Below are 26,439 nucleotides of genomic sequence, written 5' to 3'. Positions count from 1 at the left end.
GGAAACAGGGTATAGTCAGACAGAGCAAATGGAGGGTGGTGAATGAAGGCATCTGCGGGGATGGGGGAATCTGGGGGGCTGCAACATCTGGAACCCTGCATGACAACCTCAGGTTTGAGCAGTGCTGACTAGGCCACTTTTAATGAAATCTACTTCCAGCAAGTTTGCACAAATGCTGTCTAAGGGGTATAGCAGAGAAACAGCACATTTGTGTGTGTGAGTGTGTCTGCCTGGGACAGTCTCCCCATGCCCCCACTTCTACCACAGTGAGTTGACCTTGAAAACCTGGGTCCCCCATCCCCCTGTCCTCTGCCACCCCTTCAGTGTTGGATTGAGGGGCCGGCACTGGGTCTCTTGATCCCTCTGTGCTTTCTCTGGGATCTTGCACATAGTAGCTCATCTGTAAATATCTGTGGAGTAAATGATTCAATGAATAAATACATTAATAATTGCAACAACGGGGGAAAAGTGTCAGTCTGATACGTAAGAGAGAAAATAAAAGGAAAAAAGGCAATAAAAGCAGAGAGAGAAATACAAAGGCCTTGTAATGTGGGGCTGGTTGGAGTGGGAGCCAAGTATTCTGTGCAGCTGGAAGGATCCGAGATGTCCTCACTCATAAGCAGGTAGGTGGCCAGTCTGAAGCCTCGTCCCAGCTCCAGCTCTGCCTCTCCTGTCTCTTTCGCTCTAGTTCCCAGATGCACTCATTTCTTCCCTTTGGTCTCAACATGCCAGCAGTTTCATGTCATTTGGCTCTTGTTCATGCTCTTCCCTCCATGTGGAATATCCTGCCTTGTTGACCTTTTTTAAGATCAAGTCAAATGCCTTCTCCTCATGCTCCCTGCTGGGACCTGCTGCAGCAGCCCGTCTGTTTCTCATGGGGCTTTGAGCACAACTCTGCCGTGGTCTGACTCTACATCCCATCTCCCATGGGCTCTTCTGGGGCAGGCCACTGTCTAATTCTTCGTGTAGAAATTCGACAAGTTTGTTGAATTGAATTGGAGTTTGGGTATTTAAAGTCTCAGGTCTTCCAGAAATTTGGCTAGGGAGAGAGTCATGCCCCAAAGGTCTGCTATTTTTGATGTTTTCTTTCAAAGGCTTAAGACATAGGACCCATGAAGGCAGGAAACTGGCTTAGCCCAGTTCAGAGGACTTCGTCCAACGTTAGGCCAAGGTACCTTATAGGAAATGATTCAAGAAGTCAACAGTAGATACTTCTTGAACTGTTAAATTGGACATGCTGGAAGCCCAGGGCTACTCATGTCAATTTTGCTTCTTCCTCCCTCATTCTCTGGCTTTGAGAGAATTGTTCATTGTCTTTCAATTGAAGATGGTTTCCGACCTCATGCAGTTGAGTTCAGCCTACCCTTCCTGAGCCTTGCTCTGAATCAGGCCAGTGCTGCGTGCTGAACTCCCCGGTCTGCAAAGCCCACTTCCTGCAATGGGGCTGCTCACCCTCGGTTAGGGGAGGCGGGAGCTATGCTAGTTAGGGGTGGTTTCAGGGTGCCTGGGCCATGTTTGGGAGGCAGAGGATGGTTGCTGGCTGAAGGAGGCAGCATGGGTGTGTGGAGGGCACAGAGCTCTCTGGACTCAGGGAGATGAGGGTTCAAATCCTGGCTCTTCCACCTGCTGGCTGGTTGTGACAGCCACTCTTCTCTCCATGTCTTGATGTTGTCATCTGTAAAGAGGGTGAATGTGGTGGAGTGCTTAGCTCAGGGCCTGGTGCCAGGAGGGACTGGGAACACCGGGCTGGGCTTATTATGAAGCTTTCTGGGATTCCGTCACTATGAAGAGATACGCACAGGTGGCCTCAAGATGGAGGCCCATGCTCAGCTTGACTCTGAGACCTGCTCAGTACCTCCCTCTCCCTCCATCATGTCATCATATCCCTCTCCCACCCACAAACCCTGCCCTGCTGCCCCTGCTGCCAGAGCTCTGGGGCAGTGGCGAGCTTGGTGGGGTCCAGAGTGTGGCTCTGAAGTGACAGGCAGGGTCCAAGGCACGTCCATCCTGTGGGCTCTCTGGTTCTCAGATTTCAGAGGAGACTGAGAGGGTGTCAAGATGGGCCTCAGGGAGGGTGAGGAAGAGGTCAGAGCTGGAGAGGTTTGTGGAGACAGGCTCAGTGTCTCGCTGGTGTGGCGAGGGCTGAAGCCATGGCTTACTCACCGAGGAGCCGCGTGGAGCCTAGGGCTCGGCCTCATCCCCGACCACAGCCACCCACAGGCCCTGTCGTCTCCCTTCCCCAGAGTCCATGCAGAGCCCGGGCCCAGCTGGGGGTACCTGATGGCCCCTGCTGCCCCAGGTGCTGGGATTCCCAGGGGCAGCCCCGAGGCTGGGCCGGGAACCAGCATTAGGCATTGTGGATGCTGCCGTCGTCCATGCCGGGGCTTTGGGGACCACGGCCTCCCCAAGACAGGCCTCTGAAGGCGGCTGTTAGTGAAGAGAAACTGTTTTACAGGTGCAAGCACTAATTAAGACATTTGAATGTCTTCCATATTCCTCATTCTTTGTTCTTTTCCTTTATGTAATACAGAAACTCCTGCCTAGCTCATTACCAGCTGGTCTAGTAAACATTTAGAGACTATAAGGATATTTTATTTTAATTGCCTGAGCCTCGGGATTATGGAAACAAGATTGTGGGGGAAGGGCTCTGAAATGAGACTGGAAAGAAATGCTCCTGGGGAAGCAGTAACTTAGAAGTGCGTGGTCCGGTGACTTTGTCTGGGCAGTTTAGAGTTCTGACCCGGACCGAACCGGGAAAGACTGAGACCAATCAGAGGGACAGGAAGGCGGAGCCTGAGCTGCTGCCGGGCGGACGGGAAGGCAGGTTTGAGCCAGTCAACTAAACACATTTCTGCTTAATAAATGGCAAAACGGCATGAAAATATGTTTTATTTTCTAAGTTGCATGAATCAAAGGCTGCCATGAGGCCGGAGGGGCAGGGCCTGTTTGCTCTGTGACAGGCATACACAGACTCCTGACACAGGCTCTGGGTCTCACAGGGCACATGGCCTGCTTTCCAGAGCAGGGCTCAGAGCAGGCCAGGGAGCAGGGGCAAGCGGTGGATGCTGACCTGCAGGCTGGCAGGAGAAGGGCAAGGTGCCGGCGGCTGAGGTGGGGCTGCAAGCAGGCATGGCACCAGCTCAGCAGTGTGGCCCCCAGCAGGGTGCGGCCTTGCAGTGCCTGCCCTGGGCCCAGGGCTCACCCCACAGGTGAGTCTGAGGGCCCAGCTTTCCCAGCACAGGCTGAAGTGGTGCAGAGGGTCCCAGTGAGAAGGCTGAAGCTGGGCAGCTTCCCCTGTGGCCTCCTAGTGGGTGCTTCCAGGCCTGACCCCAGGGTGGAGGAGCCACGCTTGGTAGCAGCCTGCTCTGCCAACACTCAAGGGGATGGGGTGACGAGGCCATCTAGTTTTCCCGGGTCCAGCAGCAGGGCCCACCTCATGACGTGGCTCTTGGAAAGTTCTGGTGCCTCAGCCAGCAAGCCTGGCATGTTGTTCTGGAAGTGGGCATCCGTGGGGATGTCACTGCCCAGTGGGGAGCAGGAGCAGTGTCTCCTGGGGCCCTCCTGGAGAAAACCTTGCCCCCAGCCCCACTCTTCAAGGAAGGCCCTGAAGCTTGAGGAGGGAGAGGTGGCTGGGACTTCTGCCCACATCACCCTGGGCTGGGTGCTGGCCACCCTGGGAGCCACGCTGAGCACAGGGTAACAGGGGGGGCTGAGGAAGTAGGGCGGAGAGGACGCTGCTGTGTGGGAGAAGCCAGAGGCATGATGTCCTGACTGCTCACCCCCCACGCCCACAGGGTGGAAGAGCGCCTGCTCAGCCTTGTTCATTTGAGATCCACCATAAGTGCCAGTTCCCAGCTCCGAACCCACAGCAGCTGTGTTTATGGCGGAGCAAATACATCAGGGCCATGCGCTTCCTGGGCTGAGGGCCTCAGGCTCATTAAGAAGATCAGGTCTGTCCTGGCAGTTCCAATGAGCCGTGAGAACCACTCGGACCTGAGAATTAGCAGACGGGATACCTTCAAATGCTTCTCGGGGAGTTTGCTGCCTAATTTCGGAGACTGCAGGCCAAGGCATTTCATGGGAAGGGGACTAGCAAACTGGGTCTTGGCGAATCTAAATTCGCCGAAGTCTTGGGGACAAAATTCTCCCACAGTGGAGGTGTCACTGTCCTGGGGTCTCTCCAACTTTTGGTTGGGGAAGGAGCGATGAGGTAAGTGGGATGGGGGCCAGGCTGGGGGACAGCCAGGTCCTCAGAGCAAGGTGGCACGCTCAGGTATTGGGGCTGCAGGACTTGTCTGGGGACATGGGCCGTGGCCACCGGGAGTCCAGACAGAGCCTGGCTGGCCAGATTGGGGCTCTGGCCAGCTTCTGGGGCTCTCACAGCAGGGAGAGAGGCCCTGAACAGGAGGCTGTGTCAAGTTGTTCTCAGAGACCCGTCCTTAGTGGGTTTAAGGGAGGGAATGAGTCAGTAAGAGAGGCTGGTGCAGCTGGGCTGGGGGCTCCCACACTGTCAGCAGGGGTCAGTCCCCCAACCCCTTTCTGCAACTTCTCCTGCAGGGACGTGCTCCCCCCTCAAGACCTCTGGAGCTCTGCCTCCTTCTCCTGGCTTATCACCCAGGGGGTGGACAGGGCTTCTTGCCTAGAACTTCCCAGAAATGTCCCAACCATGAGACTCATCTCATAACTGGGGCTGCTGGCCATGCCGACCCTGAGCTGGGGGCTGGGGTCAGTCACACTGGTGACTCGCCTACAGCAGTCAAGGGGCTAGGGGCACTGGTAGATCCAATCCCGTTATCTTTGAGAAGGGACACTCCAAGCCCTCCAGAACATCGGATCCCCCCATCGAAAGCTCACTGCAGGTGGGGACTCTGGGGACCCACAGGGTAACCAGGCATGCAGGGGGAGGGTGCCCTTTCTGGACGACAGGCAGCCACTTTCCAAATGCTGGCGGCCCGCTCCCTCCAGGACAATGGTCCATGGCCTTGGCCCAGGTCAGGATGGTCAGGGGTTCATGGAGCCAGTGGTCTGAAGGCCATGTGCTGCCTGCTATTGATAAAACTGTTCCCCTTTCCCTTCTCATAAATACCCATTGCCGTTACCTTTATATTCTGGTCAGAACACTATTTGGCTTTCTGCCTGAATCAGTGGGTCCCAAGTAGCTATTCTTTGATCTCAAATAAATGCTTTTTGCCTCTCACTTTGAAAGACTTTTTATTTTTAGATTAACACTGGGAAGAAAAACAAGAACTTCTCCTTGTTATTAAACCAGATAAGAGTTACTGGTTTGTCAGAGCAGGTGGGAATCACATGAGAACACTTGGTGTGTCACCCACAGGTCCACCAAGTATGTGGTTCATGGTTGAAATGATCTCTGCAGGTGTATTGTCCTGTACTTTTTTTTAGCTTTTAATTTTTAAATAATCACAAAAACTTGCAAAATATGTACATAAATGTCCAAGAATGACTTGTAGGCTTGCCCGGCTTCTCCCAATGGTGACATCTTATATAACTGCAGTGCAATAACAAAGCAGGAAACTGACATTGGTATATACAGTTAACTGGATTGCAGACCTTTTTCAGTTCTCACCATTTTTTAACTTATAATCATCTCTGTGTGAGTGTGTGTGTGTGTGTGTGTGTGTGTGTGTGGCTCTACGCAACTTTATCCCGTGTATAGGTTCAGTAACCACCAGCACAATCAAGACACAGCACTGTGAGACACCAGGGGCCCTGTTCCTGGAGGTACTTAACTGTGAGGAATCTGGTCCTATTAACATTACCAAGGAAAGACCCCAAGCGACAGAGTTTATGCAAATTGAGATCCTGGATTCAAATAACCGCCAAGTTCACCTAAGAATGAAATACTCAATTTTCATGTTGTTTTTCAGATAATAATATTCTTTTCCTTTAGTTACACCATTTGATGCATATTTAGAAGATGTGTGCTTTAAAGAGAAAAATACACGGTAAAACTAGCTTTATTGTAATTATTGTGGAGGAAAATAACTTATCAAAGAAAAAATAATAGCAAATACCGAGTAGTGTTTACTATGTGTGTTCCAGCACAGCAAAGCTTAAAAACAGTCCATTGTTATAAATGAACTCCCATGTGTCACCGTTTGCATTCTCACGCCCCCACCCCTTCCCCTCATCTCTGTCCCCGAGCAACTACTGATCTGTCCTCCAGCTCTGTAGTTCTGGTATTTTGAAAATGTTATATAAATGGAAGCATATCATATGTACTCTCTGAGATTGACTTTTTTCCAACATGGCATAATTCCCTTGGGACCCATCAGGTCGTTGTGTGGATCAACAATTTCTTCCTTTTCAGTGCTGAAGAGTGTTCCACTCTGTAGATATACTAGGGTTTGTTCAACGGATACGAATAAAGGTTCTGTGAATATTTTATGTATAGGTTTTTGTGAGAGCATCACTTCTCATTTCTCTGGGATAAATGCCCAAGAGTGCGAGGGCTGGGTTGTGTGCTAAGTGCATGCCTAATTTTGTGAGAAACTGACCAACACTTTTCCAGAGTGGCTGTACCATTTTACATTCTCCTCAGCAATGGGTGAGAGGTCCGATTTCTCTGCATTCTTGCTAGCATTTGGTGTTACCACTGTTTTTCATTATAGTTGTTTTAATAGGCATGTAGTGATAGTTCATTCTGGTTTTAATTGGATTTTCCTAATGGCTAATGGAGCTGAACATTTGTCATGGTCTTATTTGTCATCTCTGTCTTAGGCGAAATATCTGCTCACGTCTTTTGTCCATTTGGTAGTTGGGTTGTTTGCTTTTTATTACTGTTGAGATTTTTTATTGTAGTAAAGTATACATAACAAGAACCAATAAAATTTTCCTTTTTCTTTGATGTGTTTTACAACGATATAAGTTGATATACACCCAGAAGTCTGTGTAACATGCCCATATCAGGAATTGGTGAGGGTGAGGACTGAAAGCTGCTGTAACAACTCCCAATGCTCAGAGTTTAAACACAATGAACATTTATTTTTTTGCTCACACAAAGCCAGAAGTGTTTGAGTGGTTCTTTTCAGCAACTTTTGTCAAGTGGTGGCTGTGCAATCTGGGTACTTTCCATCCTGAGGCTCCATCAGCTTGATCACATGGCCTCCAAAGTAGCTGTGGGAAGAGAGAGAAGGGAAATACACATTTTGATTTAATTTTTTTATGAACAGTTAAAAAGGTGATGTGCATTTCTCCCACCCACATCTTATTGGCCAGAATTTAGTCACATGGTCCCAACCCATCTTCAAGGGAGACTGGGAGCGTGGTCTTCCTGTGTGTGGTAGATTGGAAGAGGTGGCAGGTGGGGTGAGCATTGGCACATCCCTGTCATTGAGGCATGAGGTGGAGCATGCCTTGTTTGTTCAGGTGATGCCTGGCTCACAAGCCTTGGTGCCTGTGGCATCAAGCCTTGGGCAAAGTGGGTTATTATCACTACATCAACTGCAGGCAGTGCTGGTCTCCAGGGAGGACGCTGGGCCCTGGGGAAGGGCTAATTTGGACCAAATATAGTTGGGAGAGATGACAATTGGTGTCACTGTTTCCTTCCCCCTCTTCCTTCCTTCCTTCCTTCCTTCCTTCCTTCCTTCCTTCCTTCCTTCCTTCCTTCCTTCCTTCCTTCCTTCCTTCCTCTCCTCCCTCTCTCCTTCCTCTGTATCCAAGAAAGAGCCTTAAAATAAGTCTGTTCCTAAGAACACATAACGCAATTGGCTCTCATGAATGGGGTCAGAAGGGTTAGGGAAGGCTGATCCTCACCCCATTTGATTCTCTAGCTCAATTTACAAACTGGTAACACATGAGTCTCATCCAGTTAACAAACATACTTTATTTGGCCTATATGGCATTTAAAAAAATGCAAATGTATTTAGGTATAATTTTAAGTGTACAAAGATTGTGTACAGTTTGAAATTGCAAAGTCAGAACCACCAGTAAGATAGTACTTAGTAGGAGTTTATTGTGCATATAAGAACAGTTTGCAAACTGGGAGCCCTCAGAGCAAGAGTGGAATGAGCTCAGAGGCATATTGTCATAGGACAGCTTATATAGTGACAATGCAGAGGCTGCTTATTCTTGACAGTGATTGGCTATAGCACTAGGGTTTCCCTCGGGATAGAGGATGGTTAAATGTGGTTCCCTCATGCCAGTGGGGGACAGTGTAAGTTTTGTTTATGATTTCCACAGGCATTTACAAGAAACGGTCCAAGTTAAGTTTTGCTTATTTTGCAGAATAAGCTAAATTGTTCTCGTATACGGCTTAAATAATTTTGTTCGCTCAGGGAATTTTCAAGTTTGATCTCCATGTTGTATTTTACTTTGTATATCTATCTATCTATCTATCTATCTATCTATCTATCTATCTGCCTACCTACCTATCATCTATCTATCCAACCATCCGTCTATCTCCATGTAATGGCCATCTCAATCAAGACAGAGCACATTCCCATCCTCCCAGGAGGTTCCCTGGTGCCACTTCCCAGTCAAGCCCAGTGAAGCGTCTCCCTCCAGGGGCTGGCACTGTTCTGACATCCACCACAGCTGAGTTTCGCTGTCGCAGGCTTCATGTACATGGCTCGTGGAGTGCTCTTTTGTGCCTGACTCTCACCAGCACAGCGCCTACCGTCCGTGTCACAGCATAGCAATTGGTAGTGTGCTTCATTCTATCACCGAGGACTAGTCCATTGTATGACTGCACCACAGTTGATCTAGTTACTTGATGGTAAACTGGACATTTGGATTGTTCCAGTTTTTAGCTATTATGAATAAAGCTGGTATAAAAATTCTTGTGTAGGGCTTCTTATGGACATATGCTTTCATTCTTCTCAGTTCAATACCCAGCGGTAGAATGCTGGATTATAGGGAAGGTGTGGATTCAGTTTCCTGAGAAACTGTCCAACTGTTTCTTGGAGTGGTAGTACTATTTTCCATTGTCACCAGAAACACATGACAGCCCCGATTGCTTTACGTCCGCTCTGATGTTTGGGATGCTCACTCTTTTTAGTTTTAGGCATTCTAGTGGGTGTGTGGTAATATTTCACTGTTATTTGAATTTGTACTTCACTGGTGAGAATGTTGCGCAGTTGTTTCCCGTGCTTGTTGGTGATTCGTGTCTCTTCTTTGATGGAATGCCCATTCAAATCTTTTGACCATTGTGATTGGTTTGTTTGTCTCCTTATTATTGAGTTGTAAGAGTTCTGTATATAAGACCTTTGTCGGGTATAAGTATTGTAAGTATTTTCTCATCTATGGCTTTCCTTTCATTTTATTAATGGTATCTTTTGGAAAGGCTATGTTTCTAACTTTTATAAATCAATTAAATATTTTTTATCTTTAGTGCTTATTGTATTCTGTCTAAGAAATCTTTAATTATCCTAAGGTCATGAAGATTTCCACCAATGTTTTCTTCTAGAAGTTTTGTAGTTTCATTTCTTTTAATTGGTAGAATTCAAAATTAACCATAATTCAGTAAATTCTTTGCAGTACAGGTCTACTAATGAGAAAAATGGAATTTTATTTTTTTGGGGAAAATATTCATAGTTAATCAGTGTTCAAAATTATGTTTCTTATCAAAATCTGTTGCAAATGAGGATCTGTAATGGTGTTTTATGTATTTCATTTTTGAAAACAATGTCTTTTCACATAGACAGGTACTGCCAAATACTGATACAATCTATGAGCATATGATTTTTTCCCATTTATTTTTTTCTTGAGATATAATTCACATAACATAAAACTCACTATTTTAATGTGTACAAATCAGTGTTGTACAACTATATCATTATTAAATTCTGGGATGCTTCTATCGCCCCCAAAGAGAAACCCTGTACTTATTATGAGCCAGTCCAATTTCCCTCTCTCCTCCTCCCTTGGCAACTACTAATCTACTTTATTTTTCTATTTGCCTATTCTGGACATTTCACATAAATGAAATCATATAGTATGTGGCTTTTTAGTGTCTGGCTTCTTTCACATAGCATCATGTTTTCAAAGTTCATCCATGTTGTAGCCTGTAAAAATACTTCATCCTGTTTTCCGGCTAAAAAATATCTCATTGCGTAGATATGCTATGTATTGTTTATCCATTCACCAGTTGCTGGACATTTGGGTTGTTTCCATTGTTTTGTATTAGGAATAGTGCTTCTATGAACATTGCTGTACAAGCAATGTTTATGTGGACATGTTTTCAGTTTTCTTTGGTATACACCTAAGAACGGAATGGCTGAGTCATATGGCAGCTCCGTGTGTAACTGGGGAACCACCAGACTTTTCCACAGCAGCTGAATCATGTTACGCTCCCACCAGCAACACACAGGGTCCCAAGTTTTTCGCCAACATTTGCTATTTTCTTCCTCCTTCCCTCCCACCCTAACTTCCTTCTTTCTTTCTTTTTTTTTCTTTTATAGCTATCTTAGTGGCTGTAAGGTTGGATTGTGGTGGTTTGATTTGCATTTTCCTAATGACTAAAAATGTTAAGCATCTTTTCATGTGCTTATTGGCCATTTATATATATTCTCATAGTTTTAACATTTATATCTATTATTCATTTCATTAATTTTTGTGTTTTGCATGAGGTAAGAGTTCAGATTCATTTTTTCCCCTCACTCATTTGTCTAGCGGATCTAGCACGATTTGTTGAAATTACTTCTTAAGTTGTTCCACAAAGATGTCCACATCTTATGCCAGGAACCTCGACTATAACATCATACGGCAAAGAGGAATTAAGGTAGCTGTAGGCCAATTAACTTGGCACCAACAAAGTGATTGTTATTTTTGTTATGAGTTAGTAACTTTTGGGATGGTTATGAGGCAATAGGATACTGAAAAGTGGAGCTTTTCACATTTGGTTTTCTTGTGTCATTTTTGGTAAATTGTATGTTTCAAGGAATTTTTCCATTTCAACTAACTGTTGTGTTTATTGTCATAAAGTTATTAATAATATTTCTTTATTCTTTTAATATCTGTAGAATCTGTAGTGATATCTTCCCTTCTATTTCAAATTTTTGTTAATTTGATCTCTTTTTTTGATCAGTCTTGCTGGGTTTTTAGAAATTTGTTAATCTTCTCAAAGCACTATCTTTGGCTTTGTTATTTGTCTCTGTTTATTTTCTTCTTCTGTATTTTCTTGATTTTGGTTCTTTATTATTTCTTTCCTTTACTTACTATGGAATTAATATATTTTTCCCTTTTAGATTGGTCAGGTGTAAATTTGAACTACTGATTTTTAATCTTTTCTTTTTTCTATTACAGACATATACAGTGATAAATTTCCTTAGAGGCACTGCTTTAACTGTATTCCATAAAATTTGTTATTTTTTGTTTTCATTATCATTTAGTTAAAATATTTTCTAATTTCCCTACTGATTTCTTCTTTGTCATATGAATTATTTAAAGTATGTTGTTTATTTTCCAAATATTTTCTGGGGGGATTTTCTAGATATTTTATTATTGTTGATTTTTAACCTAGTTCCACTGTGCTCGAAACATTCTCTGTAAGATTTTAATCTTTTGCAATTTATTGAGACTTATTTTATGGCCCCAGCATATAATAAGTCTGTTTTGATGAACATTCATGTGCACTTGAGCAAAATGTGTGTTTCACAGTTGTTCTGTGAGAAATTCTGAAAATGTCAATGATCAAGATTTTTGATAGTGTTGTTCAGATCTTACATATTCTTACTGATTTTTTTGTCTTCTTGTTCCGTAAATTAATGAGATGGAGGTGTTAAAATCTGCAGTTATGATTAGGAAATTGTCTATTTCTTTCTTTCCTATAGTCAGTTTTTGCTTTGTGAATTTTGAAGCTCAGTTATTTTTTAATTTTTTTACCATAAGAGTTTTTTTTAAAACATTTTTAATTAGTTTTAGGTGCACAAAACAATGTAATACTTAGACATTTATCATTTATATCCCTCACACTGTGTAAACCCCCTTCCCCCATCCACTATCCCTCTGACATCGCACACAGCCATTACATTTCCACTGTCTCTATTCCTAATGCTGTGCTCTGCTTCTTGTAACTATATACATATATAAAATTGTAGTTGACATTCATTTGTTCAGCTTCAGCTTCAGGTGTACTGTGCAGTGATCAGGCATCTACATCTTCCCTAGGTGGTCTCCCTAACGAGACAAGTGTCCATCGGATACCCTACAAAATCTTTACAACATTATCGATTACATTCCCCAAATTAACTTTCGTAACCCCGTGGCAATCTTGTGGTTACTGACTGCTTTCTACTCCCCTCATCTTCTCCCTTATCTCACCCCCCTCCCATCTAGCAACCTCAGTTTTTCCTCTATGTCTCTGAGACTGTTTCTGATTAATTAATTCATTTATTTTTTTCTTTAGATTCCACATGTAAGGGAGATCATATGGTATTTGTCTTTCTCTGTCTGGCTTATTTCACTCAAAAATCTGAAAATGGAACTACCCTATGACCCAGTAATTCCACTCCTAGGTATCTATCTGGAGAAATCCAAAACTCCAATTCAAAAATCTTTATGCACCCCTATGTTTATTGCAGCACTATACACAATAGCCAAGACATGGAAACAACTGAAATGCCCATCGGTAGATGACTGGATTAAGAAACTGTGGTACATTTATGCAATGGAGTATTACCCAGCTATAAAGAAGAATGAAATCTTACCATTTGCAACACTATGGATGGACCTAGAGAACATTATGTTAAGTGAAGCTCAGTTATTATGTGCAAACAAAGTTAAGATTTTTATGATTTCCTATTGAGTTAACCCCTTTGTCATTATGAAATGTACCCTGTTATCTGTGGAAATACTCTTGTTTGAAACCTACTTTGTCTTATTTTAATATAACTATGGCAGCTTTCTTATTTTTTTTTATCATTTTCCTCTTTCTCCATCCTTTTACTTCCAACCTGTGTCTTTACATGAGGTGTGATCAAACAATATGGTCAATGTTTAAATAAAAAATTTTTATTATAGTAAAAGACACATTGCCATTAATCCCCCTCAAAATACCACCCCCCCCCTTGCTTCAAACACACCTATCCCATCATTCTTGCTACTTTCTGAAGCAGCTCTGGAAGTCCTCTTTCACGAGTGTCTTTAGTTGCGCTGTTCTGGCTGCCTTGGTGTGCACAGCCCACCATCCCTTGTGGGAGTCGAGGAGTCAAACCGGCAACCTTGTGGTTGAGAGTCTGTGTTCCAACCTACTGAGCCATCTAGCACTGGCCCATGTGGGAATCAAACGGGCAGCCTTCGGCATTAGGACCACGGAGCTCCAACCGCCTGAGCCACCGGGCCGACCCGGGCATTGTTATTTTTAAAAAGTCTATTTTGACAATGATTTACTTTTAAAAAAATCTATTCTGACAATCATTTGCTTTTAATTAGAGTATTTAGCTCATTTACACTTAATTATTGGTATACAGGGTTTTAAGTCTAATATCTAGTTATTGTTTTGTATTTGTCCCACCTGCCTTGTGTTCCTGTTTCTCTTTTGTAGTCTCTCTTGGATTAATTGAATATTTTGTTGTCTTCTTTTTTCATCTTCTCTATTGGCATGTAAGCTATCCTCTTTTTTATTTTTATTTTATATTAGTTGTTTTGGGGATTACAATACATGTTCTTATTGTATCTCATTCTACTTATAATTAATATTGTTTCACTTCACACGTTAGTATTCCCACTTCACAAATATAAGAAACTAATAACAGTATAACTTCGTTTTCTTCCCTTCTTTGTGCTATTTCCATAATTTTAATTACATGTATATTATAAACCTCAACTTATAATGATATTTCTTTTGCTTAAAATGGACACGTCTTTTGAGGAAATTAATGGAAAAGCTAGTGTTTTAAATTTGTGTGTTTATCATTTTCAGTGCTTGCCATTTCTTTCTGTAGATCTCTGTTTCTATCTGGTGTCATTTATCTTTACTCTAGTATTTTCATAGTGCAGGTCTGCTGGGAACCAATTCTTTCAAATTTTGTTAGTCTGAAATGTCTTTATTTCACCTTCCTTTTAAATAGTACTTTTGTTGGATATAAAATTCTTAGATTACATTTTTTCCCTCTCTTCATTACAGTGCTATTCTGTGATCTTCTGGTTTCCATTGTTTCTAGTGAGAAGAAAACTGTCACCTCTGTCATTGTTTCCCTGTATTTATCTTGTCATTTTGATCTGGTTGCTTTCAAAGTTTTCTCTTCACCTTTGGTTTTCAGCAGTCTGATTATAATGTGCTTATTTGTATTTGTGGTTCATTGTATTTATCCTTCTTGGGTTTCATTTAGTTTCTTGGATCGGCAAGTTGATGTTTTTCACTACATTTGGGAAAATTTCAACCACTATTCTTTCCAAAAATTGTTTCTTTCCCATTCTCTGTCTGATTTACTCGGAGACTTGAACAAAACTTATGTTAGACTACTTAACGTTGTCCCACAGGTACTGACACTGTTCATGTTTTACAAATTAATGTTTTTGTCTTTTTTCTTTAGAGTGAAAAATTTTATGAATCTGTTTCTAGTTCATTGCCTTTCTCTTATTACCTTAAATTTGCTTGTAAGCCAATCTAGTAAATTTTTGATTACTGGTATTTTCTTTTCAGTTATAGAATTTCCATTTTTTTCTTTTTAATAATTTTTATTTTTCTGCTGACACTTCTCCTCTGTTCATACATAAGGACCATATTTTTCTTTAAATTCTTAAACATGCTTTTAATAGCTCTTTTAAAGTCCTTGTATGCTGATTCTAACATCTGGGTCATCTCAGGGTCTGTTTTTATCAACTGCTTTTTTTTTTCTCGGTGATGAGTCATATTTTCTTCCTTCTTTGCATAACTAGTAATTTTTTACTGTAACTTGGATATTGTAAATTACACATTTTAAGAAATCTGGCTTATTTTTTCTTCCTTTAAAGAGCTTTTTTTTTTCTGGCAGACTGTTAATTTACTGGCAACTCTCTTTGATCCAGTCAAGGCTTGGTTTTAGGCTATTCAAGGGCAGGGTTGCTGTTGTTATCTATTGCCGTCTAATAAATTACCTTAAAACTTAGCACTTTAAAACAACAAAATTTTTTATCATACCATTTCTGAGGATTAGAAATCTGGGAGTGACTTGGCTTGGTGTTTTTGGCTCAAAGTCTCTCATGATGCTACAGTCAAGCTGTCATTTGGGGCTGTAGCCATCTAAGGCTCCACTGTGGCTGCAAGATATGCCTTCAAGTTCACTCATGTGCTCCTTGGCAGAACTCTGGGCATGCTGGCTATGACAGAGGCCTCTCTCTCTCTTCACTTGGGCTTCTCCTTGGGGGGACTATACAAGGGTATGAATAATAGGAGGTAAGGATCACTGGAAAGCATCTGGGAAGTTGGCTACCAGCTTCCGCAGGGGTCTAGAGTGGCATTTACTCTAGGGAGGGATTTCTCAATCTTGACACTATTGACATTTTGGGTTGGAATATTATCTGTTGTGGGGAATTATCTTGTGTACTGTAGGATGTTTAACAGCATCCCTGGTTTCTAGCCACTAGATGGCAGTAGTACTTCCTATCATGACAGTAAAAAAGGTCTCCAGATGTTGCCAAATGTTTTTTGGGGGAGGGGCAAAATCATTCCTCCCCTCCAATTGAGAACCACTTCTCTAGGACCTGGTCCTTATTCAGAGATGAGATGTGAGATATATTGTATGTCACATGAATATCTTAATGAGGTCTCTTTCCTCTGACTGGGCCAGAACTCCAACCACTCCTAGCACTGTGTGACCTTTAATGTCTGAATTCTGCTTTCAGCTGCGTCAGCTGCTTTCTGCTGAGCCTTTCAGTCTTTCTCTGTACCTGTGCGGCCTAGCTCTCAGCCAGTAATCTGCAATACTCCAGTTCCCTGCTCTATGCTACCTAACTCTTTACATTTTGGTTGCTTCAACGGCCCCGAATTCTAATCTCTGTCTTCTCAAATTAGCATTTGTGCTCTCTGTGCTGGGTATGCTGGGGCTCCATCTTTTTTGTTGTAGTCAGGATATCGTGCTAGGTCAAGGGTCAGAGGGCACATGGGGTTCACCGGATATACATCCTTCTCTTAGGGGTTGCAATCCTTAGCTGGCTGTTTTCCAATGCCTGACAATATTTGCCTGATGTATTTTGTCCCATTATGTCTGTTTAAGGCAAAAGGACCAGTGTGATGCCAATTACTACATCATGGCTGTAGGCAGACATCCCCAACATAATTGTGGGGAACTATTTGTGGGTTTTTTTCCAAAGGAACCAACATTTAAAAAATCAGATGATTTCATTTAAAAACAAATCTTTCCACAGCTCTTGAAATCATATCTGTCAACATGGGGTTGACAAATGACAGTATTTGTCCAGACTGATGGTTGTCATTTGTCTTCACACTTATGCTGTTGTTTTTCTCATTTCCATGAATTCAAGTCTCTCTGCCCACATGTCTTACAAAAACGGAAAGATATACTGAGTGGACAGTGGGATTTTTTCCCTCACACATGTCCAACCTCACTTGTTTTTGTCAATTTCAGTTGGTGACCCCTTTTCCCTGAAATTTAGGGGCTTTGGGAACAGATGAGATCCAGCGAGAGGGAACATCCTGGTGTCATCTGTCTTGTCCATAAATAAATCTTGAAGCCGGTTTGATTTGAGCGAGCGCATCTTCTGAGGACTCACTGGGTTGGGTCAGACACAAGGCACCACCAGGCAGTTAGATGAACAGGCAACCTGTGAGCGGCTCTGATGTCATTGTTTATGCCCAGTATGAAGCTATTCACTTTCCAGAGGGCTCTGGCAGGAGACCCTTCAGTAGCAAGTTACTGAAAGAAAGCTCAAAGAGGAGAGGGACCCTGCTTCACACATATCAGGACCATCATCTGATTCAGCTACTACCCCATCTTGTCTGGGGCCTCTGAAGGAGAAGGAATAGCCTTTTGCTAAATGGAGATCATGAGGCTTATCCCTCAGGGGACCCTGTACATGAAATCAGACCAACGGTCATTGGATCCACAAAGGCAGGAAGAGCTTTAAACTGGGTTCAAGTTGGGTTTGCATACTTGAATGCCCAGAGGGGCCAGATATGTAACAGATGAATCAGACCAGATGTTGAACAAAAGGGAGTGGTGGGGTCTGTGGCCCCTGGAGAGCACATTCCTTGGTTGGGCGATCTGTTTCCAGATGGAGCCAATCAAGCAAAGCCACACTTGGGTTTGCCTGTGGACAGCCAGGGTACATCATGGCCAGTTTTCCCTGGGGCACCAGTTATCTTATCACGATGCACACAGTGTGAAGGGGCTTAATTTCAGTAGGTTGGCCATTCCTAGACAAAGAGCTCAGCATGAGCTCCATGATCTGGGCTGATGGCTGCCCTGAGTTGCCTCCTGACCAACTGGCCCGGCCCCTCAGGGACTTCCTGTATCCCTCAGCCTAGGGACCACACTCTTATGAGAGCTTTCGTCCTTTGGTTGGTGTTGTCTTGTGCTCGGTGAGTGCAGGGGCTGTGGAGGGAAGTGAAGGGAGCTCCAGGGCTACCCCTCAGCCCTGAACTGACTCTTCCCTCCCCCATCCCACACTGATGCTGCAGTTCTGGGTCTGCACAGGGAGAGACGGGGGACAGGCATTGGCTCATCTGAGCCACGAGGCCAGAAGAGATCACACTGAACCCCATCCCGTTCCTTGACCACAGCAGACAGTCCTCCTCCACCCTGGCAGCCATGTCCCCTCTGCACGCAGTCAGAGACACCCTCTGTTCCCTGCAGTGTCCTTTTAGCTCTTCACATTCAGAGGCGTCTCCACTCCTGAAAGGGGTCCTCAGTGGGGATGGAGGAGCCAGTGGCCCAGGCTGGTTCCTCATCCTCCTGACCTGATTGGTTACCTTACAGTGTCTTTTTGATTCCCTTAGATTTTTCTAGGTGTTTATGATAAAAATGTGTACACTTGGTTTTTAAAGATTATATTTTTAAGAATGCTGATTTTAATTATCTTACTAGATCCAGACAAGATAACTGGTGCTCCAGGGAAAACTGGCCATGACGTACCGTGGCCTTCCACAGGCAAACCCAAGTGTGGCTTTGTTTGACTGGCTCCATCTGGAAACAGATCGCCCAACCAAGCACTGTGCTCTCCAGGGGCTGCAGACCCCACCACTCCCTTTTGCTTAACATTTGATCTGGTGTCTACATATGATTTTTTAAAAAAATCAAAAAACTAGGAATTGACAGAAACTTCCTTAACTTTATAACTACTATTATATTCCAAAAGCCTACAACAAACAGGATATGAGGTGAAGACGTTTTAGATACCTTTGCACTGTGAGCGGGCCTGGGTGATAAGGCCCACGCCATCCCCGCCGTTGTCATCATGCTGGGGTCTCAGGTAAACCTCTGAGGAACGGAAATGGCATCGGCCTGTCAGGATTGGAAAGAAAAGATTAAATTCTCAGTATCTGCAGATGGCAACATCACACATGCTGGGGGTGCCCCCAAAAATGTGTACACATGACTTGTATTCATCTTTTGCTATTGGCATATATTGAGTATTACAATTTTAATACAGTTTTAATACAGTAAAAAGTGGAGTTTTTTTTTTGAACTTTTCCTTTTTTTTTAAGAGGTTTTTTTAATTGATTAAATTTTGGAGTAGAAAATACAGACAGATGACTCCTTGGTTCATACATGGTTTTGTAAGAGTATTCAGCAAAATTACACCTGGATTAGAAATTTACAGGATTCTCTTCAAACAATCCAAAACAGCTGGCCAATATCCAAACCCTCCATTTGTTTCATTAAATGATGAGGCACTGATAAACCAAATAAATTATCTTTATTGAATGAAATAAGAACCATATATGCAGCAAATGTACTATAAAAATGTCAACTTTCAAAAAAAAAATACCATAAAATGTTTTATAGGGACAAATTCTTAATGAAAAATGACCAAGGAATTGAAAACAAGTCACCATTTGCAATAGCAGAAAAGCATGTAAAGTCAACCTAATAAAGAATGCATAGGACCCTTCTGTAGAAAAATGGAAACTTCTAGTAAAAGACATAAAAAGAGAAATTAATAAACGGAGAGATTACTGTGTCTATGGATGAATGTCTTCACGCGACGAGGCTCCTGAGTCTCCCAGATTCATGCAGGCATTGAATGCAACCTGGATCAGGATTTCAGCGGGAATTATTGGTAACCAACAAGATCACTGCAAAATTTATAGAGAAGAATCAAGATGTAAAAAGGGGTCCAGTCAATCTTTCAAAATTGTCCTGGATCAGATATCGTGGCATATTAGGGCCTGTGGTTCTGGTCGTGAGGCAGACTGACATGTCTGTCAATAGCATAGAATGAGAGCTGGAAACAAATCCGGTGTCCACAGGATGTGGTGTACGACACAGGTTACATCACACAGAAAGGGGAGAGGATGGCTGTTCAGTGGATGAGGCGGGGAAAACTGGACTTCTGCTTCACCCCGATATGTTACGTGGCCTCTGGATGGACTAAAGGCCAACAGACGGGAGGGAAAGCTCTAAAGCTGGCAGAAAATATGCAGGACAATGTCTTTGTGACCTAGAGCTAGGAGAAACTTCTTAAATACAACTCCCCACAATGCAAACCGGAAATGAAAAATTGATAGATTTGTCTAAGTCAACATTAAGGATATCTGTTCGGTGAAGAACTCCATAGCCCAAGTTAACAGAGGGCAGACAAGGAGGAGACATCTGTGATGCCTACAACTGCTAAGGGATTACTGTTTCGAATATAGGAAAGTCCCAGCCAGTCAGTTAGAGAAAGACATGTAGCCCCATAGAAAAATGGGGAAGGAGAGGCAGAGGCAGTTCTCAGAAGGGGATGATGCCCACACCGTCAGCAAGTGTCTGAAGAAAGTCAAAGAAACACAAATCAAAGCAACAGTGAGATGCCACTGTACATCCAGCATAATGGTGATACTGAAAAGGTGGATGATACCAAATGTCAGTGGGGATGTGTGCTAGAACTCTCAGGCACTGCTGGTTGGAGTACGGATAAGCACAATCATTCTGGGGGCAATTGCACAGCATTTAGTGCATGTGCCCTTTGACCCAGGAGCGCTAGAGAGGCTTTCACGGGGTGTCTGAGGGGATGTGCACAGCTATGCTTATTATGGCATCATTCTGATGGCAGAGTGCAGGGGCCAGGCTCTGGGTTCACTGCCACGGGAATGTTACAGGTTCAACCCGGCAGCTGCAAAGTGCAGTGTACATGATGCCGCAGGAAGAAGCACCGAATGAGTGGTTCGTACAGTTCCATGGACTGACCTCCAAAACAGTGTCGAGAGAGGAAAGCAGGAACTGAATGGAGTCTGTAGCCAACACCGTTCATATGAAGTGACAACACACTCACAGACCAGCCTGCACGTTTCATAGGGAAGCACGCATCTTTGAGGTCAGATCGGCTGTGTTAGATATTGTGCCCATAGAGGGAGGCAAAAGGAGTGGGGAGATGGAAAGAAGGGAAAAATTAAGTGGCAAAAAAATAAGTCAGGCGTTGCATGCGTATGTGATCTGAGGAAGTATGGTTTTTAGCACAAATCTCTGCAGCCGAGTTCCAAACAAACAAAGAAGTGAATAGTCAAGCCAAGTTCCAGGGTTTAAAATAAATTCGCAAGTCTTTTGTTCCTATGTGGAGGCATCACTAAATAAATGTAGATGGGAAAATTGGATTTTAATCTAGGGAAAAGGAAATCTTAATCCAATCATATCCTAGACATCATGATGAATTCCTCATGATTTAAAAGGTAATTAAAAAAATGGAAAAGTATTTGCATGTTATCTCAACTCTGGTATAAAGAAAATGATAAGTGACAGTGGAAATAACATGAGAATATAGATTTTTAAAAAGATGACTATGTGTTAGCAGCCAGGCATTACACAGTGAATTTTACATAGGTGATTATCTTTATCGCTCATGTCCACCTGCAAGTGTGTCCATTTTACAGGTGATGCTCTTGACTGGCGAGGCAAGGAAGGACCTTGTCCGAAATCGTGGAGTAAGGAGTCAAATGGCTTGAAACTCAGGCCATCTGCCTCAGAGCCTGTGCCTTGACCCAGCGGTATGACAGCAAAACAGGTGGCTTCATAAAGCAAAATGGGACACAACCAAGAACAAAACGGCAACAGAGGGTAAATGACAGGTTTCATAAAGATGATGGGGAAAATTAATATAAATATAAGGGCTGTTACAACTCTAATCCTCCAGGACAAAGCATCCAAAGCAAGTGAAAAGTGAGTTTATTTAAAAGGGAACCGAATCAGTAAACCAATGTCTTGAGAAGTGTTTCACTTTGGAAGCCATTGAAGAAATGCCAACCAATAATGCGTTATCACTTCACACAGTTGTTAAGTTAAAAAAATAAGTGCATGACATAAAACTCCGCGGTGTCTCACCGTGGTGGTGAGAGTGTGGGGAGAGGAACAGTCAGGCGTGGTGAGTGTCGGGCTGTCTCTCTCGTGTGGGCCATTTGATGGTTACTGGAAGGTTCCCTGCTGGACTTTCCACCTCTGTGATCGGGGTTCCTGGGTTGGAAAGTCTCTCTGTCCCACGGATGCCTCAGGAAGGGTTAGTGCTCCTGTCCAGGAGGGGCCACATCAGGATGGATGTCAGGAGCGGCCCCCGCTGTTCAGCAGCTGAGCTGAGCGCCATTTCGTCTGCCAGCCCCTCCCGGTATCCTCAGCATCTGGTTCTCTGTAGGTTCACCACACGCAGACTCCCCATGAGCCCTTGTCCTCTCAGGATGCAGGTTTCAGGCTCACCACATCTGGTCCCCGGGACCATCCTGCATCCTCAGCCCTGAGGGACTGGAGGAGGTTGGCTGTTCCCAGTGTAACACGCCCCTCCCCCAGCCCCATGGCTTCCATGGCCATGATTCGGCTGGCACTGGCTCCCGTGGAGGGTCAGACCTCAGTCCTCCATGCCCAAGGCCTCCAGTGTCCCCTTGGAAGCACCCTCACTAGACTAGAGGTGAAGGACGTGGCACCCACACCCGTCCCCCTCAGAAGGGGGAGCATTCATAGCATGGCAATGGCTCTTTGCAAATAATCGTACCTCCAACTCTCTTTTTCAAAATCCTCTCTCAGCACCTTTATATTCTCTTAGTCGGTGAGGGGGTTCAGTAGAAACTGGCATGCAGGCCGAATTGTGGGGTGCCCACGTACTTTTGGATTCCACGTCGATTCCATCTAGGAGTGACGTTTGAGCACTAGTGTGTGTTGGGCACACCCTGGGAAGGTTCTGAGTATGCAAATGTGCCTCTGATGTGGCCTCTGTCCTGAGCATTCAAAGAAGCAGACAGGGTGGGGCGGGCTGGCAAAGAAGGCATCTGCCTGATGACCCCAGGACAGCATGCGTTCCAGGCTCATGCCCAGGGAAGGACTGCAGGGCACACTAGGAATCTGCATGTAAATGACAAAAACCCCACTTAAACTCTAAAGGGAATTTACTGGCTCCTGATCCTGACAAGTCCAGAGATGAGAGGCGGCAGGTGAGCCTTGACCCAGCCATCCCATGATGTCACTAAGAACTGGCTCCAGTCCTCTGGGATTCTTCTGGCTCTGCTACGTACCTCCGAATGCCAGATTCATTCTTAGCCTGGCTCCCACCATGGATGTAAACAGCTGCGGCAGCTCCCGACCACCCACTCTTCCAGTGCATCCTCCTGGAGAAGAGCACTAACCCTTCCTGAGGCACCCATGGGATGGAGGGTCTTTCCAACCCAGGAACTCTGATTCGACCCACTGAGGTCATTGGGCCAATCCCTGGTGTCAGAGACATGCAATGGGCTGGCTATCTTAGGTCCTACTTCCTGCTTTGTCCTGGTTGAGGGAAACTGGGGGAAGGCAACCAGCCATGTGAAGGGCAGAGGAGGCCGCGGGAACCCCAGCCATCCTGCAGGAATGTGATTTGATACAACATTACCTCACCTGCCCATTCTAAAGGCAAGTAGTCACTGCTTTGCCTAAGGTTGCCCCAGGAGTTCATGGGTATGGACTCATGTCTGAAGCCCCTGAAGCCCAAGCTCTTGGCCACCCTACTGCCACCTAGTGGCTACACGAAACCCACCGGCATGCTCCGGGACGTGCAGGTCTGCAGATGAGGGCATGCATCTTCTGAGCTTGGAGAAGGGGGCAGGTGGAGCTGGGGCTGGTGGTGCACCTAGGAAGGGTGGTCCGAGCTGGACAGCAGGCCGTGAAGGTCAGGCTAAGGCACTTGCCCTTTAGCTTGGAGGACATGAGGGAGCGGGGGCAGGTTTTCAGGAAGTAAGTGAAGGGATCTGTTCCAGGTTTTGGAGAGAGCACCTGGGTGGTTCTGGGTGGATGGATAAGAGGCGGGTGGGCGCTAAAGGTGCCGGAGAGGAGAGGTACCTGGGAGTGTGCAGCAGGTTCCTCCACTGGCAGCTCCCTGCTATTTCCATCCGCATTTGCCAGAACTCGGTTTGGAGGCAGAGCCTTTGCCCAGCTGGACTTGACGCTGAGCTTTGTGGGTACTTTCACCATCTAGTCCCTGACATTTCATATACGATCATGCTTGAAGCCATGTGTGTCCCTTGTTCCTGATTGGGAGGCATCCTGTGCCATCTCACCTCCTATGTTCTGGGTCCTGTGTCCTGCGTCTTGTTGTCAGTCTCCTCTGCACACTGCTAAGCGGATGAGAATTTTTTCCCTGACAATCATGTCGGGTCTAGTGTGTTCCTGGAACAATGGAGAACTGGGGTCAAATTTAGGACATTCAATCCCTCACCTGAATTCCTTGCAAAACTCTCCCCTTAGACTGGCTGAATCCTCCCCCCCACCCCATTCACCTGCAGCCCCATGTAGCTCCATGTCCAGGGCAGTCATGACCCAGCTCCCCTCCCTTACCAGGTCACGTGCTTTGACACCTGCCTGCCTTGGCACAGGTACCCCACCAGAGAAGGAGCTGCAGGGACTGAGTGTGTGTCTGTTCTCTTCTGCAGTCACAGACTGTTTTATGAACACCAGGCTCCTCCAGTCACGTCTCCTGCTCTGTGAAGAAGGGCTCCCTCACTTATGTAAATGGCAGGGAGATGTTTTCCTGATTCTGGGACAGTAGTATGCAGACAGCTTTTCTGAGTGGCTTTCAAAACCGCCTGGTCCTTTGTGGTTATATTTGGTCCTGAGAGGAAGGGGATGTGCTGGGTTAAGTGAGCATAGTCATGGGAATCTTCCTTCTTTCAGTGAGCCTGCTTCTAGAAGCACCTCCGCAGCTTGAGAGGAGGCCCCTGCCTGCCTGACAGCTAGCTCTGGACTGGCGCTGGGGTTTGCTTTGTAAGTGAGCAGCGTCTCCATCCCTGCACCCACAGGACGCCAGCCACCCCTCATGGTGGTGAGTGCAGAGTTCCCATCGCCTTGCTGGAGAGTTCCCATCGCCTTGCTGGAGAGTTCCCATCGCCTTGCTGGAGAGTGGGACACAGGTCTGCCTCCACCTACACTTCTGCGGAGCTTTTGGTCTGCCGACCTGACAGTGTGGACGTGATTCTTCTGGCTGGTAGCCACCCTCGTGCAGCGCAGGCGGAGGGGGTGCCACTCTGTGAGGACTGCCCACACCGTCTTGTTCGCTTGGCTGCCAGCCCAGTCCCTGGACTGAGGTTCTTCCCCTTCTCCCATGCCCCAACTGGGTCCCCACGCCCCCTTCCCGACCCTCCCCAGCTGGGCTTCTCCTCCTCCGGAAGCTCACAGCATGGTGGGAGGAGCTTATAGTCTCGGAGGAGGGGCCTGGACTTCTGTACTCCCGGACCTTGCTTGGGAGCCCCAGGAGCACGGCTGCGGTACCCCCTTACCCCCACAGTGTAGAGGGCCACACTATGGAGGAGAACCGCAGATACTGTGTAGCGGCGCGCCTTTCACAGCTATAGAAGCTCTCTGCGCAGTGAAGCCCTCCCAGGGCTCCAATCATCTTTCAGAGCAGCCAGAAGCTTCTCTCAGCACCTGTAGGTTCTGAAGGTGCTGGGATAAAATACCGAGCTGGGTCAGCCACGCTCCTGGGAGCATGCCTGTGGGGTGTGGGCCGTTGCCCGCCCTCCCCGGGTTTTTGCCCCAGCCCACCCAGTTGCCCCGCCCCCCGCCCAGGCTGGGGCAGGCTTACCTGGTTTACCTGGCCCTTCTCCGTGGCCTCTCCACTGATTTATCACTTCAGCCCTGGGCACTGTGTACTGTGCTATCCATGTGGGAGCTGAAATAACATTTTAAAAACGTGAATCAGGATAGCTCACTGTCCTGCTGAAGACCCTCCAAAGTCTTTGCAGAATCTTCAGAACAAACCTCAAACTCCTCACCAAGGTCTACCGTGCTGGGATCCTGCGACTCCATCCTCGCCTCCTGGCTCCATTCCCCACACTTGCTGTGTACTCAGCCTCATCAGGAGGCTCCCTCCTCAATATACCATTCACTCGTTTACTCAACAAATGAATGTTGTGACCCTTCTAGGTCTCAGACACTGAGCACACAGCAGTGAAAAATGCAAAGTCTCTGCCCACAGAGGGTACATCCTGGTGATGCAGACAGACAACAGATAAACAAATATGGTGAACGTCACGTGGTGCATGTGCTAAGATGAAGGCAGCAGGGACATTGCACTTACGGTGGGGTAGAGTGGCAATTTTGTGTGGGGTGGCCATGCAAGGACTCACTGAGAAGGTCACAGTTGAAGGAATACCTGGAGAAAAGGAGGAAATGGTCATATCTGGTGGGAGGAGGTTTCAGGCAGAGGAAGTGGGTTAGCCAAGGCCTGTTCAAAGAAGAGCAGAAAAACCGGAGGGGCAGCAGGTGAAGCAGGGGAAGGCCAGGAGCCTGAGGGGTCAAGTAGGCTTTTCTTCGGAGGACTTTGGCTTTTACTCAGAGTGAGATGGAGGGTGCTGAGCAGAGGAGTGATGAGATCAGGCCTACACGTCCTAGCAGGCCACTGGGCTGCATGGAGGCACTGTGGGGTGGGCGCGGGAGGTCTTGCTTGAACGCGGCGAGCCATGGCGGTGGCGTGCACCAGGTGGAGCAGTGCACATAGGAGATGTGATCAGATTCTGGATCTATTTTCAAGGTGGGGCCAACAAGCTTTGCTGGTGTGAGAGAGAGGATGACTTCAGGCCTTCTCGCTGCCATATGGTGTCGCAGCTGGGGAGGGTCTGGCTCATGAGGATGCCATGTGTGGAGGAAAAGCCCTGTGAAGAGATGGCTGCATCCTGGAGAATGCACACAGACTGACTCCCCGGCTAATCCCAGCTGGGGTGGCTAGCTGGCGGCCTGTGGGATCAGGGGCAGAACAGTGATCAGGACTTGGGCTGGGATCAGAACATGCAGTGAGGGCCGGCTGTGATTCTCGGCTGTCCTCTGGGCAGCTGGCCACGGGCTTCTCCTGTAGGGCTCTCGAGGTGGCATTAGGAAGGCCAGGCTCAGGCAC

This window comes from Rhinolophus ferrumequinum, chromosome 24 (genome assembly GCF_004115265.2).
Source record: "Rhinolophus ferrumequinum isolate MPI-CBG mRhiFer1 chromosome 24, mRhiFer1_v1.p, whole genome shotgun sequence".
NCBI classification, from domain to species: Eukaryota; Metazoa; Chordata; class Mammalia; order Chiroptera; family Rhinolophidae; genus Rhinolophus; species Rhinolophus ferrumequinum.
This window is presented reverse-complemented; position numbering follows the sequence as displayed.